Source organism: Vitis vinifera, chromosome 18, assembly GCF_030704535.1.
Source record: "Vitis vinifera cultivar Pinot Noir 40024 chromosome 18, ASM3070453v1".
Lineage (NCBI taxonomy): Eukaryota > Viridiplantae > Streptophyta > Magnoliopsida > Vitales > Vitaceae > Vitis > Vitis vinifera.
This window is the reverse complement of record NC_081822.1, coordinates 35,964,802-35,979,012: the sequence shown is the minus strand read 5'-3', so window position 1 is coordinate 35,979,012 and position 14,211 is coordinate 35,964,802. Positions and strand designations below refer to the sequence as shown.

Sequence of the window (14,211 nt, the reverse complement as noted above, 5' to 3'; positions counted from 1 at the left end):
TTGATTTCAAATCCCAATATCGAAAGATTCCTAAATAAATCCAATATAAGATCAACAATTTAAATATTATATGTATATCAAATCATAGATAAAAAAACATAAGCTAATTGTAATCTAACACATGGAACAAATTTAAAGCTGTATAGATGATTAATTATGCTTGAATTAAACGCTAAAATAAATGCCTAAAGAGCCCTAAGTGAGTATCCAATTAAATCATACAATTTCCTATTTAAGTAACATGCATGTATGTGAATTATGAAATACGGATTCCCAAGAATTAACTAAACAAAAATACATAAAATCAAATCCTCACAAATCAAAATAAAAATGATGATTTCAAAGCCAATTATCATAGGCTTATCAAATAGCTTTTATTAAGTAAAAACTTAGGTTAAATCAAATCTAAATTCAATTCTAAACCATGAAACAACAAAGATCATTCATCCATTGACCTAGTTAATTAATTATATTCCAACTAATATCAAATTTATTCACAAGTGGGTTACTTCACAGAAAAATCAGCAAATGATCATAACAGAGGACTCTACAACGTAAATCTAAAACAAATATCTACTAATCAAGTTTTATCATGAAAATTTTCAGAAAACATCTTCTATATGTCTAGTTTATCATCCAAGTGATCAAATTAGTTAACTAACTTTCACTTAGTACCAGGCTGAGCTTTGAGAAATGGAGCCCAAGGAGTGGATGCAGGGAGGAGGAGGAACAAAGTAATGAAGTTTGGGTTAGAATCTTTGGACTACCAGTGTCGTTGTGGAACCCGACTGTGTTGAGAAGGGTGGGGGATGAATGCGGTGGTTTCATTGACATCGATTCGCAGACGGAGAAGCTGGAAGAGCTCCAATGGGCTAGGATTCTAGTTAAGACGGACGGTGGAGCTAAACCGAGTACGCTGGAGATTGGGATCGAGGAGGAAGCTGTCACACTCACCCTCTGGTGGGAGCTCAGGCCGTCAGTCAAGAAGGTTAGGGTTGACAGCCGAAAATGGGGGGAAGTTAGGGATGACAACATCTCACGCTCCGGCTCGCGCGTGGAGGTGGAATCGGCCATTGAAAAGCCCGAGGAGTTGCTATCGTCATATAAGGGGACAGGGAGACAGAAGAGGGTTATGGGCTGGGAGGGGATAGTTGACCGGGCCCAACAATCAGCACCCATGGGTTATGAGAGAAGGGTCTGTGGGCCGAAACCTTCGGGCCTAAAGTTAAAGGGAGTGGTGGAAGAAGGGACGGGGCCAGAGGCTGGGCCATCCAAGAGCTGGGCTTTTGACAGGGATGGCTGTTTGATGAATGGGGCCAGACTAATTAAGCCCACGGCCCAAGAGTCAATCTTTGAACGGCCCGAGGAGATGATAAATTCAGATAAGAGGCTGGGCGGGCAGGAGAGTAACTTGGGCTGGAAAGGAAAAGCAGACCAGGCCCAGGCGTCAATGATAAGGGGGGTAAAGAAGAGCCCATGTGGGCTGAGTGCAGTGAGGGGCCTGACATTAAAGGAAAGAGTGACCATCCCTGTTGGACCAGAGGCTAGCCAGCCTAAAAGATGGGCTCATGATGGGAGAGGCCCAATGGCTGAGATGGAAGAGGCTAGACCAAGTCAGTCCATGGCCCAAAACAAAGGTAAAAGACCCCTGGAGAAAGGAAGTCTTCTGGACTGCAGAATTGCTAGCAACGGGAGTTCTTTAGAGGGAGAGCACCTAGTCATCTGGGAGACAGAGGAAACAAGGAAGAAAAGGGAGAAAGCTATACTTTCAGCAACAGACAAGGCGCTGGCAGAGGAAGCCATGAGGTATGATTATGGACTAAGGATAGAGAGGGAAAGGGACTATGGGTCTTCTCATTTCATCTTGTATTCTTTTGATCGAACTCCGGAGGGGGAGCCTTTCGATCACTCTGGGGTGCTAGGGGAAAGTAATGAAGTTGGCCCCGGAATGGATGGCAATGGATGCTGGGACTTGGTATAATTTAATAAGGACCCTAATTTGGCTAGGGGGGTGGAGTGGAATTCGGAGAGGACAGAACTTCAAGAGGTCAGAACTGAGAAAGAGGATAGATGGGAAGAAAGCAGCTTGGCCAAGTTTAGTCATTTTTTGGGCTTTTCAACAGAAGGGTTGGAAAAGGAAATTTTGAACTTCTTGATCAAAATAAGAAAGAGACGGGAGAGAATTCACAGCAAAGAATTGATGGAGAAGTCAAAATTTGAAAGGGAATTGAAGAGACTGGAGTGCTCAGTTAATTATGAGAAGGGGTGTAAGCAAAAAAGCCTTTCACAGGGCAAAGGGGATTAGCTTGCAGTAGATTAATGAAGCTAAAGCTGTTAAGTTGGAATGTGAGGGGGGCAAATGACAGGTCCAAGAGGAAAATTATCAAGACATTTATAAGGAATCAAAATGTTGACTTACTGTGTATTCAGGAGACAAAAATTCAGCCAATGTAGGAGGGGGTGGTGAGAAGTTTAGGCTCGGGAAGATTCTTAGATTGGAGGGCTTTGGATGAAGATGGGGCAACGGGAGGGTTGTTGATTTGCTGGGATAAAAGGTCGTTGGAAATTGTGGATTGGAAGGAGGGACAGTGCTCTCTCTCGTGTAGATTCAAGAATGTGGAAGATGGGGTTGTTTGGGTGTTTACGGGAGTCTATGGCCCATTCACCAAAGAGGAAAGAGAATGTCTGTGGGAAGAGTTTGGGGCTGTAAGAGGAATCTGGGACGAGCCTTGGTGCCTAGGGGGTGACTTTAATAGTACCCTCTTTCAAAGAGAAAGAAGCCGCCAAGGGAGAATAACCCCGACCATGAAGAGGTTTGCTCATATTATTGATGATTTAGGGCTGGTAGATTTCCCGTTGCAAGGAGGAGTGTTCACTTGGAGCGGGGGCCTTAATAACCAAACCTGGGCAAGATTGGACAGGTTCTTGGTGTCTCCTAGCTGGCTAGATCAGTTTAGTGGGGTGATTCAAAGAAGGCTGCCTCGTCCTGTTTCTGACCACTTTCCCATTCTTCTAGAAGGAGGCGGGCTAAGGAGAGGTCCATCTCCCTTCAGGTTCGAAAACATGTGGTTAAAAGTTGAGGGTTTTATAGACCTTATTCGGAATTAGTGGAGGGAAATTGAGGTCAGAGGCACTGCTAGTTATAGATTGGTAGCAAAGATGAAGGAGCTCAAATAGAAACTAAAAGCTTGGAATAGAGAGGTCTTTGGAAATCTGGAAGGTAACAAAAGTGCAGCTCTGCAGCAAGTGGATTTTTGAGACCGTGTGGAAAGCGAAAAAAGATTGTCTTTGGAAGAGACAGAATTAAAAAAGGAAGCAAAGGAAAGCTATAAAAAATGGGTCATTTTGGAAGAAAGTCATTGGAGACAACTCTCAAGGGAGGTATGGCTTAAAGAAGGGGATAAAAATACGGGATTTTTTCATCGGATGGCGAATGCCCATCGTAACAATAACTCTTTGGACAGAATTAAAATTGATGGGGTTTGGCTGGTAGAGGAACAGGAGGTAAGGGAAGGAATTGCAAATGCTTATCAACAGAGGCTGTCAAAAGACTTGGGGTGGAAGACGGATATTGAGAGGATCCAATTAGATCAAATTAGCCAGCAAGAAGTAGAGAATCTTGAGATTCCGTTATCTGAATATGAGATTCATTCAGCTTTAATGGAGATGAGTGGGGATAAAGGCCCTGGGACGGATGGCTTTACTATGGCGTTTTGGCAAAGTTGTTGGGGTTTTGTGAAAGGGGAGATCTTGGAGATGTTTAAGGAGTTCCATGAGCAAAGCTCTTTTCTCAAAAGTCTCAATAACACTTTTCTGGTTCTGATTCCTAAGAAAGGAGGAGCGGCTGATTTGGGAGATTTTAGACCCATTAGTCTCCTGGGGGGGCTATACAAATTGATGGCTAAAGTGTTAGCTAATAGACTTAAGAGAGTGTTAAACAAAGTGGTAGCCCCAACTCAAAATGCATTTGTGATGGGAAGACAAATCCTTGATGCTTCTTTAATTGCGAATGAGGTGATAGACTCGTGGCAGAAAAGAAAAAAGAAAGGGCTCATTTGTAAGTTGGATATTGAGAAAGCGTATGATAGCATCAATTGACAGTTCTTGTTGAAGACACTACACAAAATGGGATTTGGCTCGAAGTGGTTGGGGTGGATGTGGAGTTGTATATCTTCAGCCAAGTTTTCAGTTCTAGTTAATGGGGTTCTAGCTGGATTCTTCCTGAGTTCTAAAGGGCTTCGTCAAGGGGATCCATTATCTCCTTACCTCTTTGTCTTGGGAATGGAAGTGCTAGATGCCCTAATTAGGAGGGCGGTTGCGGGGGGCTACCTCTCAGGTTGCAGTATTCAGGGTGATAGGAGACACAATCTAAAAATCTCTCATCTCTTCTTTGTTGATGATACAATCGTGTTCTGTGAGGCTAACAAAGAGCCTAACACATTTGAGCTGGATTCTTTTGTGGTTTGAAGCAGCTTCAGGCCTAAGGATTAACTTGGACAAAAGTGAAATTATCCCAGTTGGCGTGGTGGAAGAGATTGAGGAAATGGCAGTGGAATTAGGATGTAGGGTGGGCTCACCGCCTTCTCAATACTTGGGCTTGCCATTAGAGGCTCCTAACAAAGCCCCTTCAGTTTGGGATGGGGTGGAGGAGAAAGTGAGGAGGAGACTAGCGCGGTGGAAACGACAATATATCTCAAAAGGGGGGAGAATCACTCTCATAAGAAGCACTTTGGCTAGCATGCCAATCTATCACATGTCTTTGTTCCGGATGCCTAAGTCAGTGGCTAGGAGATTAGATAAAGTTCAAAGAGATTTCCTTTGGGGAGGGGGAAGTGTGGAAAGGAAAGCTCATCTAATCAAGTGGGAGGCGATTTGTGAGGATAAGAGCAAGGGAGGACTTGGCTTAAGGAAGCTAGTGCTCTTGTCACGGACTTAGTCGTTCACTAAGCTCGTGCGGCACTTAGACAAGCCAAGACACTTGATCTTGCTAAGTCAGCCTTGCTCCCAATACTTAGCTCACCCGGCTAAGACACTCGCGACTCAAAAGCTTAAGAAGCTTGGTAGGCAACTCCTTAAAGAATGGAAGCTTTCTATTACTCAGGGAAGCCTTTACAAGTGCTTGGATGCTCCCTTGCTTGGTTAGGGAGTGATTTGGGTGGTCCTTGGCCAAATGAGGCCCTCACCTATTTATAGGCACCAAGGGAACTCTCTAGAACCTTGGAGGGTTCCCTTACAAATCAAGAATATTCTAGAACATCCTACCCTATTCTATGTACAACCCTATGTACAAGAATATACAAGAGATTCCTAGAAGTCTCTAGAAAGCCTTGGACTCCTCCCATGCCTTCCACCATAGTGTAGAGATGTGTGGACATCTCTAGGCATTTCTAGAACCTTCCACACTCTTCCCACCAATGACTTAGTGTAGATGGCTCCAGGAGTCTCCAGAAGCTTCCCTCCTTCTATATAAGCCCATGGGGAGGGTCATTTGAAGCATCCTGTGACACTCTCCCCCACCGATGCCGTCGACGTCCTCGTCGTTGCCTCATTCTGAAACCTCTCGATGTGTTTCCAGAATTTTCTCAAGGCATCCGCATGTTCCCAGCTTACCCGCCTCTTAGGTAGTCCTTTCCATCGGACTAGGTACTCTACCACAGGAGGGACCCCATGTCTCCTAGTGATCCGTTCAGCTAGGATATTCTTCACCTCCTTCTCCCGTGAGGCTCCAGATGGATGCAGACCCGTGTGCTTTCGATGCTTAGAGTGCTGCGTCCTCTTACCCATTGAGTTCACCTTTCCCTTGGTGACCTCTTCCATGTGTGTGCGGGCTACCTCAGCTCGCTCCCCTTTTTCCTCCTTTACTTGCACCCCTGCTAGTAAGGAGGTCTCAGGCGTACTAGGCTTCGGGTTGAATTGGAGGGCACCTAGTAGCTGCATTGAGCCCATATGTGCTTCGTCCTCCTGCTCCCTCTCCTCGATCATGGCACTGAGCGCCTTCCTCTTTGGACAATCCCGTGCCCAATGTGGTCCGTCACATAGGAAGCATTTGATTTTAGGCGTAAACTCCTTCCTTTCCGCCTTATCCCTTCCTTCCCGGACGTTAGACGTCTTGCCTGATCCCTTTTTAGGAGCATTGTGGTCCCTTGGAACCTCGTTTCCCCCACCCATGGCGTGGCTATCCTCCAAAGACTCAATCTTGGAGGAGTCTCCCCTCTTATAATCCGCTAAGGATTCTGCTATTGCCATAGCAGTGGCTAAGTCTTGAACACCTCGACGCCTTAATTCCTGCTCGGCCCACCCTTGCAGGTTATCCATGAAGTTGAATAGCAGCTCCTCTTGAGTCATGTTAGGAATCTCAAGCATGAGCGAAGAGAATTCCTTGACGTAGTCGCGTATTGAGCTTGTGTGCTTAAGACGCCGCATGTTTTTCCTAGCCAGGTAAGCCACGTCCTCGGGGTAGAACTGCTTTTTGATCTCCCTCTTGAAATCCTCCCATGTCTCTATGGTGCAAATGCCTTTCTCCATATCGGCAAACCTTCGACGCCACCATAGAGTAGCTGTGTCAGTAAGGTAGAGGGTTGCAGTTCTTACCTTAGCCGCCTCATCCGTCAATGCGATAGCCTCAAAGTATCGCTCCATATGCCATAAGAAGTTATCCAACTCCTTGGCATCCCGATTGCCACTAAACCTATGTGGCTTCGGCACCTCCACCCTAGATGCCTCCTGTGTGGCCATGACCCGTGCCGACACAGCAGCCTTGTAGATGGCCAACTCCTGCCTCACCTCCTGGTCTCGGGCCTCCATGCGCGCAGCCAAGGCCTCCATCCTTGACTCCATGCTAGCAAGCATGCTTAAGACCTTTCCTTGGAAGGACACAAACTCCTCGTGCGACACTGGTTGAACCTGTGAGATTAGCACCCCCTCGCGAAGGTCTTGGATCTGCTCCCTTAGATCCTCTAAGCCCTTCTCCATGCCTTGCTCGATCAAGTCCAACCCCTCCCGAGTGTCTGCCATGGCTAGCTCCACCTTGGCTAACCTTGCCTCCATGTTGGCTAAGGCGTCACGAGACTTATCCTTCCTGCCCCTGCCCCGTGCAGTAGGCTCGGTCTCCCTCCCACGGGTTTGCTCACTAGTCTCCTCCACGTTGGAACCCGACATGCTTCCCTTGCTATGCCCCCCCGTAACCGCGCTCTGATACCACTTGTCACGGACTTAGTCGTTCACTAAGCTCGTGCGGCACTTAGACAAGCCAAGACACTTGATCTTGCTAAGTCAGCCTTGCTCCCAATACTTAGCTCACCCGGCTAAGACACTCGCGACTCAAAAGCTTAAGAAGCTTGGTAGGCAACTCCTTAAAGAATGGAAGCTTTCTATTACTCAGGGAAGCCTTTACAAGTGCTTGGATGCTCCCTTGCTTGGTTAGGGAGTGATTTGGGTGGTCCTTGGCCAAATGAGGCCCTCACCTATTTATAGGCACCAAGGGAACTCTCTAGAACCTTGGAGGGTTCCCTTACAAATCAAGAATATTCTAGAACATCCTACCCTATTCTATGTACAACCCTATGTACAAGAATATACAAGAGATTCCTAGAAGTCTCTAGAAAGCCTTGGACTCCTCCCATGCCTTCCACCATAGTGTAGAGATGTGTGGACATCTCTAGGCATTTCTAGAACCTTCCACACTCTTCCCACCAATGACTTAGTGTAGATGGCTCCAGGAGTCTCCAGAAGCTTCCCTCCTTCTATATAAGCCCATGGGGAGGGTCATTTGAAGCATCCTGTGACATAGTGCTCTTGAACAAAGCTTTGCTTGGTAAATGGATTTGGAGATTTGCTTATGATAAAGATAATCTTTGGAAGCAAGTGATAACAGCGAAATATGGGCAAGAAGGTCATGGTTGGAGAGCAAAGAGGGCTCATGGGGCGTTCGGCGTGGGGGTGTGGAAGGAAATCTGGAAGGAAACTGATTGGTGCTGGGATAACACGGGGTTCATAGTTGAGAAGGGAAGCAAAATCAATTTTTGGATTGATGTTTGGCGTAATGGTACAAGGCTGTCCCAAAATTTCCCCCACCTATTTGCTATGGCTTCTCATAGGATTGCGACGGTGGAGGAGATGTGGGATCAGAATTTTGGTCAAGGGGGGTGGAATTTAAGATTTTTGAGGGATTTTAATGATTGGGAGATGGATATGATAGGGAACTTGCTACATGTTCTAAGGGATTACAAGCCCTCTATGGAGGAAGATTCAGTCTGTTGGAAGGGAAGAAGGAATGGAAAATTTAGGGTCAAAGAAGCTTATAGATTGGTGGGCAGACCCAATGTTATTTTTTTTCCTTCTAGATGCATTTGGGTGGATTTAGTACCAACCAAGGTTGCATTCTATGCTTGGGAGGCTACATGGGGGAGGGTGCTCACTCTTGATAGGCTTCAGAAAAGAGAGGATGACAGCTTCCTAATTGTTGTTTTCTATGTGATTGTGAAGAAGAAACTGTAAATCATATTTTTATTCATTGTATAGTGGTCAGAGTTCTGTGGGATATTGTTCTTGGGTTATCAGGTGTGCAGTGGGTTTTTCTAGAAACTGTAAAGGAGGTCTTAACTAGCTGGAGGGGCCCTTTTGTGGGAAAGAAAAGGAAAAGGATATGGAAATCCATACCGTTGTGTATTTTTTGGACGATTTGGAAGGAAAGAAATAGGCTAGCTTTTAAGGGAGGAGTGTTAGATATCCAAAAGTTCAAGAATTCTTTTGTTTGTAGTTTGTGGAGCTGGGCTAGATTGTATATTGGTGAGGAGCGTGTGTCCCTTATAGGGTTCTTGAAATGGTTTGCGTCCAACTAAGGGGTGGTGAGCCTTGATGTTCTTATTTTTTGCTTTGAGAGGGGGTTGTTGCTTTGAGATGGGGTTGTTGCTTTGTATACCCCCTGTATACTTGTAACTTTCCGCCTCTTCATTAATATATCTTGCTTTACATATCAAAAAAAAAAAAAAAACTCACTTAGTACTAGATTTCATAATGATGATAATAGGTCCAAAACAAGGCATCTTTTCAAGGTATTCAACAATTGATTAGCTTGCCAAATAAGCAGTTTGATGATTTAGCAAGTAAGGTGGCCATGAATGACATCTTCAAGCCAGCTTAAGGGGGAGTGTTGAAAATCTCAATCATATCAGAATCTTTCTGATCTGGTTGTTACCTATTTTTTGGGATAATTTGGTTGTTACCTATTTTTTAGGGATAATTTGTTGTTGTTTTTTTAGGGATAAGTTGTATATTTTAAATTTATTTTGTTCCTAGAAATTTGGGTGTACAGTTGTATTTAGTTTGATTTGTTGTAGTTTTTCTATAAAAGGAAGTGTGTTTCCCTTCCTTATTCAATTAATAAATATATAACATTTTTTTTATAGAAAATAAAACAATAAAATAATAAAGAAAACCCTCAAAAAATGACTCCATAGTTTTGGAAAAACACGTCTTCAAAAAAGCCCGAGTCTAGGTCCGGGGATCAGATTACCTATTAGGAAGGCACCTCAAAGAGGTAGCACCCTTCTAAGCCTTAAAGAGATCTCTACTAGCTAAGTTGAAGTAAATATGACAATTAGTCAGTTGATTGAGGATACCTAGGTGGACTAAAGTGATTTCAAAACTAGCCTGTGAAATAAGAAATCAAATCACAATCATAAAAAGGAGTTAAGGTGTGTACTTGGACTACTTCTTAAGCATTATCACAAGACATCAAAATTAGCTCAGAAATACGGCATGCAACATATATTTTTGTCAAAGATAATCGAACAAATATCAAGGTGACCAAACATGGCATCAAACAAAGATTATAATTCACAATGTCATGTGTATTAAAGAAAATTTGAAAGTAGGACGATAGAAATCATACCTAGATAGCAAGATAAGCGTTTCAATGGGAAACATGGTTAGCTCAATAACAAGTATGAAACAAACTCATATTTTTTTTTTGATAAGTAAAGTATTTTCATTAAAGGCCAAAAGGCAAAGGAAAGAGTATACACGGAATATACCAAGATACAAAGAAGCAAAACACCAAAGGACGAACAAACCTCACCCTTAAGTGGTGGCTAACCAATCTACAAAATCTATCAAAGAGAAAGTGTGTTCCTTTATATATACCCTAGCCCAATTCACAAAAGTGTACAAAAAAATGGATTTAATATCTTGGTCGTTCCTCTCAATATCGTCAAACTTATATATATCAATGCCAATCAGATACCAAACAAACGAATCTCTTGAATCAATATTGAAAGAGATAACATGGATGTCGAGCCCTCATCAAAGACCATTTTACTTTTGCATGTATTAATGCCATGAGTTCCAGTGTTTGGAACTATGAAGTTTATTCATGCTTGTTAAAAAATCAAGAAAACCATGAAAATTAGTTGAAAATAGCAAGCGCTCATTGTACAAAGAGGGTGTGTGCTAAAGAGAATTGCTATGAAGTGCTGAAAGAACACCTAATTGGGCGTGTGCTAAAGGGAAAAAATTGAGGGTCTACAAAGAGGGCGCTACTCGAAGAACAACAAGACCTCATTGTACAAGTTTCACCCGAGGAGACTAAAAGAGTTTGTCAAGTCTTTTTAGAAGATTTAAAAAAGTGACTCGTCGACTCTTTCTTTTATCTTTCTTTGATAATGATCTATTCCTATGCTCACTAGAGATAGACACTTATGCTAAGTTTCTTTATTTGGTTTTCTTTTTTGTGTTTGCATGTATGAGTCAAAACCTAGTCTAAAGTATTCAATACCTATGTTAATTTAATATAATATAACAATATTAAAGACTTTTTCATAAAAATGTGTTGAAAATTTATGTAGAAGTTAAAATCAGGTCTTATGAAAGTCTCTCTAAGTACATGAATTTCCAACTTTGAAGCTTCATTAATCCTTAAGTTTGCACCATTTAAAAACCAAATCCTAAATCTTGCTAGTTCAATTCCTATGTTTTATGTGAGTGTGTTTCACTAGTGTACATAGAAAAAAACACAAGAACTCGATCATAAAAAAAAGTGAAACGTTGTCTTTCACAAAGTCTCTAATTGCATGTTTCTCCTCACATACAAGAATGGACTTTAGCCACAAGTTGTCCAACCTAGACAAATGTGAAGATGCTTGATCCTTGAGTTTTCGATCTCTACTTTTATGTGAAAGTATCAGAAAGTCAGTCGTCAGTGTTTTACTTCCTTAATTAGATTGACTCATCAAGTCAGAGATTAGTTCGTACACTAATGTTGGATTTTTTTCCTTCATACCAGGGCAATCCCTTCCTGTCACGCAATATATTCAAACTTTCCTTAGCTTCAATTCTACTATGACCACCAAAATGGAAATTGATTCCTTGTCTTCTATAAGCTCCAAATCCTAATCATTTAAATTCAATGAATAGCTTAGTTTGAAAGAAGGGAATGGACCAAGGAATAGAAAGTGAAAAGGATGGGATGGTGGTTTTCAACACTAATAGAGTAAATTATCAATTTGCATGGTATTGTAGTTAGCTTAGGGATTCACAATAGATTGTCTCAAGTAAAGGCGAAATTCTACTCTATTAAGTTGATCTCCTAAAGTCTTAAGAAACATACTAGTATCATTATTTTATCATCAGTCTTAGACTTAAAACTTTTAGAGGATGAATGGATTCTATAATGATTATTGTTGCATATTTCTTAAATTACTGTTGATATCTTTAAATGTATAATTAGGAAATTCATTTTTCTTAAAGGTCTTTAACCATTTCCAAAATTTAACATTAATCTCTTAGGAATATGTGGGTGACATATCAAGTAATTCTCAGTAGACTCTTCAAAACAGTAAGGTTGTGATACATTTGTGTGATCTACCTCTTGATAACTTAATATACTTAGGTTTTGAAGATGTGGATCCTTCTTCCATCTTAGTGGTTCTAGTTGGAATAGATGAGCATCATGCATTAGATGGTTGAAGAATTAGAGAAGATCAAATCTCCTTCTCCATAAGGGTATTGAACTATTTGTTCAATTTTTTGTATTCTTTGCTCTGTGGGTGGAACAACATTAAAGAAATGCCATGAATCTAAAAAATCAACTTCATTCCATGTGATTCTCCTAAGGATGATAAAGTTAGATTTACCAATTAAAAATTTGATTGAAAAAAGAATACTTTCTCTCTAACGACTAGCGCATAAAAGCTCTCAATCCCACACTAGTGATCATGCTTTTACATGTGAATCTTGTGATTATGGAGGGCAACTAAATCTAAGATGTGAAATTGCAAAATGTGAAATTATAGAAACTCTAGAAATAAACTAGTCCATCATTTAAACCTGCTAGTGAACTGCCCCGATAATAGAATCTCTAAAATCAAGATGTCTATTGTCTCTTACACACATAACAAATGAGGTATTTAAGCTTATTTTGACTAATGGCTTAGCAACTACACCATTCCTAAGTGTATGAAACTATAATCTTTCTAATGTCTTTCTATGGATTTGTCATCTAGAAGTCTTATAACCTAATAATCTTGTTCAACCATCCAAATTATATGGTCTGAGAAAAACTTAAAAGAACCTTTCTTATAAATTTCTTAACCGCAAACCTTAGGTCATTTCCAATTTTCTAAACCATTTTGAATCTTAGGATAATTTACTTCTTCACCATTTACTATTTTTTTTTTTGGGGGATCCATGGATCTCCTACATAGATCTAAATATCAAACTCATTTAGGTCTTAATCTAGAGCCTACTCCCGGATTTACAAACATAAGTGAGTAATCACCATAAATTCTGCCTTAAAAGGTTTGGAAAATTCCCTCAGAAAATTTGTCATTGAAACAAATAAAACTTGCAGCAATCCAACTTCAGATAGTAAAACATGGCAAAGAGATAGATCGTAGGAGCATCACAACCAACAAAGAATCATCAAGGCCAACATATTCCATACCCGTCTGGAAAAATTATTTCCTTATGAAAAAAGAAGAAAGAAATTCTCCAAACCCAATAACAAAACAAATAATAATTATTATCCTAGAAAACATTTTCCAAAAGTTTTTCCACAGAAACAAACAACTAACAAAGAATCATCAGGACCATAATTTTTCAAACACATTTAGAAAAATTATTTCCTTGTGAAAAAAAAATAAAAAAATTCTCCAAACCCCATAACAAAACAAATAATAATTATTATCCCAGAAAACATTTTCCACGAAAACAAACAACAAAGAAAGAATCATCAAGACTAACATTTTTCAAACACATTTAGAAAAATTATTTAAAAAAAAAAAATTATCCAGCACCAAAATAAAACCAATTATTTTTTTATACCAGAAAAATCTTTCCACAAAAACAAATAACGAACAAAGAATCATCAAGATCAATGTTTTCCGAACACGTCTAGAAAAATTATTTCCCTAAAAAAAAAAAAGGCAATTCTCCAACTCCCATAATAGTAGAATAAATAATTTTATTATCCCAGACAACATTTTCCAGGAAAAACCAACAAAGAATCATCAAGACCAACATTTTCCAAACACGCCTAGCAAAATTATTTCGTAAAAGAAAAAAGAAAGAAGAGAAATTCCAGAAAAACAAAGAGAGGCGAACGGAAGAGAAAGAAGAATCGGTTCTGAAACTCACCTGGTTTATATCAACGGGGAGGAGCGGAAGCTCGGAAGAGCTAGCATGTGGTACTATGAAACGGCATCGTTTAGCCTATCGATTTCTGAAAGAGTATCGTTGGAATTGAGGAAATTTAGGGTTTGGAATTTGGGATTGGATTAGAGGCAGAGAGGCAGTAAAGAAGGGGGATGAGAAATTGAGATTGATCATTTGAATTTGTTCTTAGGGTTTTATATCAAAGAAAATACAGATAGAAAAGTCGAGTGACAGCTGCGAAGACTGAAGACAACTGCACAAGTCCAACGGTCGACTAAATTCCTAAAAATAATCCCACTGTGTTTTAAGTTCAACGGTCGACTAAATTCCTAAAAATAATCCCACAGTGTTTTAAATCGTAAAAATAAATAAATATTAATGTCAAAAAGTGATATTAAAATTATTTTTTCAAGCATTATTTATTCTTTTTCTGAAATAAATCATTTTATATATTTAACTCTAAATATTTTTATGTTTGATGTTGATATTACAAAAATTATAAGGGTATATTACATCATCTAATAAGAAGAGTTTGATTTTGAAAAAAATATATTTGAAAAC

General features: G+C 40.5%; 1 long non-coding RNA gene across 1 annotated transcript in view; it reads right to left on the bottom strand.

Annotated features, from left to right (window-relative positions):
- The window catches only part of LOC132253236 (uncharacterized), a 33,413-nt gene extending 19,501 nt beyond the window's left edge, over positions 1-13,912 (bottom strand). The window contains exon 1 of the long non-coding RNA XR_009465057.1: positions 13,633-13,912. This is a non-coding gene — a long non-coding RNA (uncharacterized LOC132253236). The remainder of the gene's footprint in view (positions 1-13,632) is intronic.
- Positions 13,913-14,211: the final 299 nt, after the last annotated feature.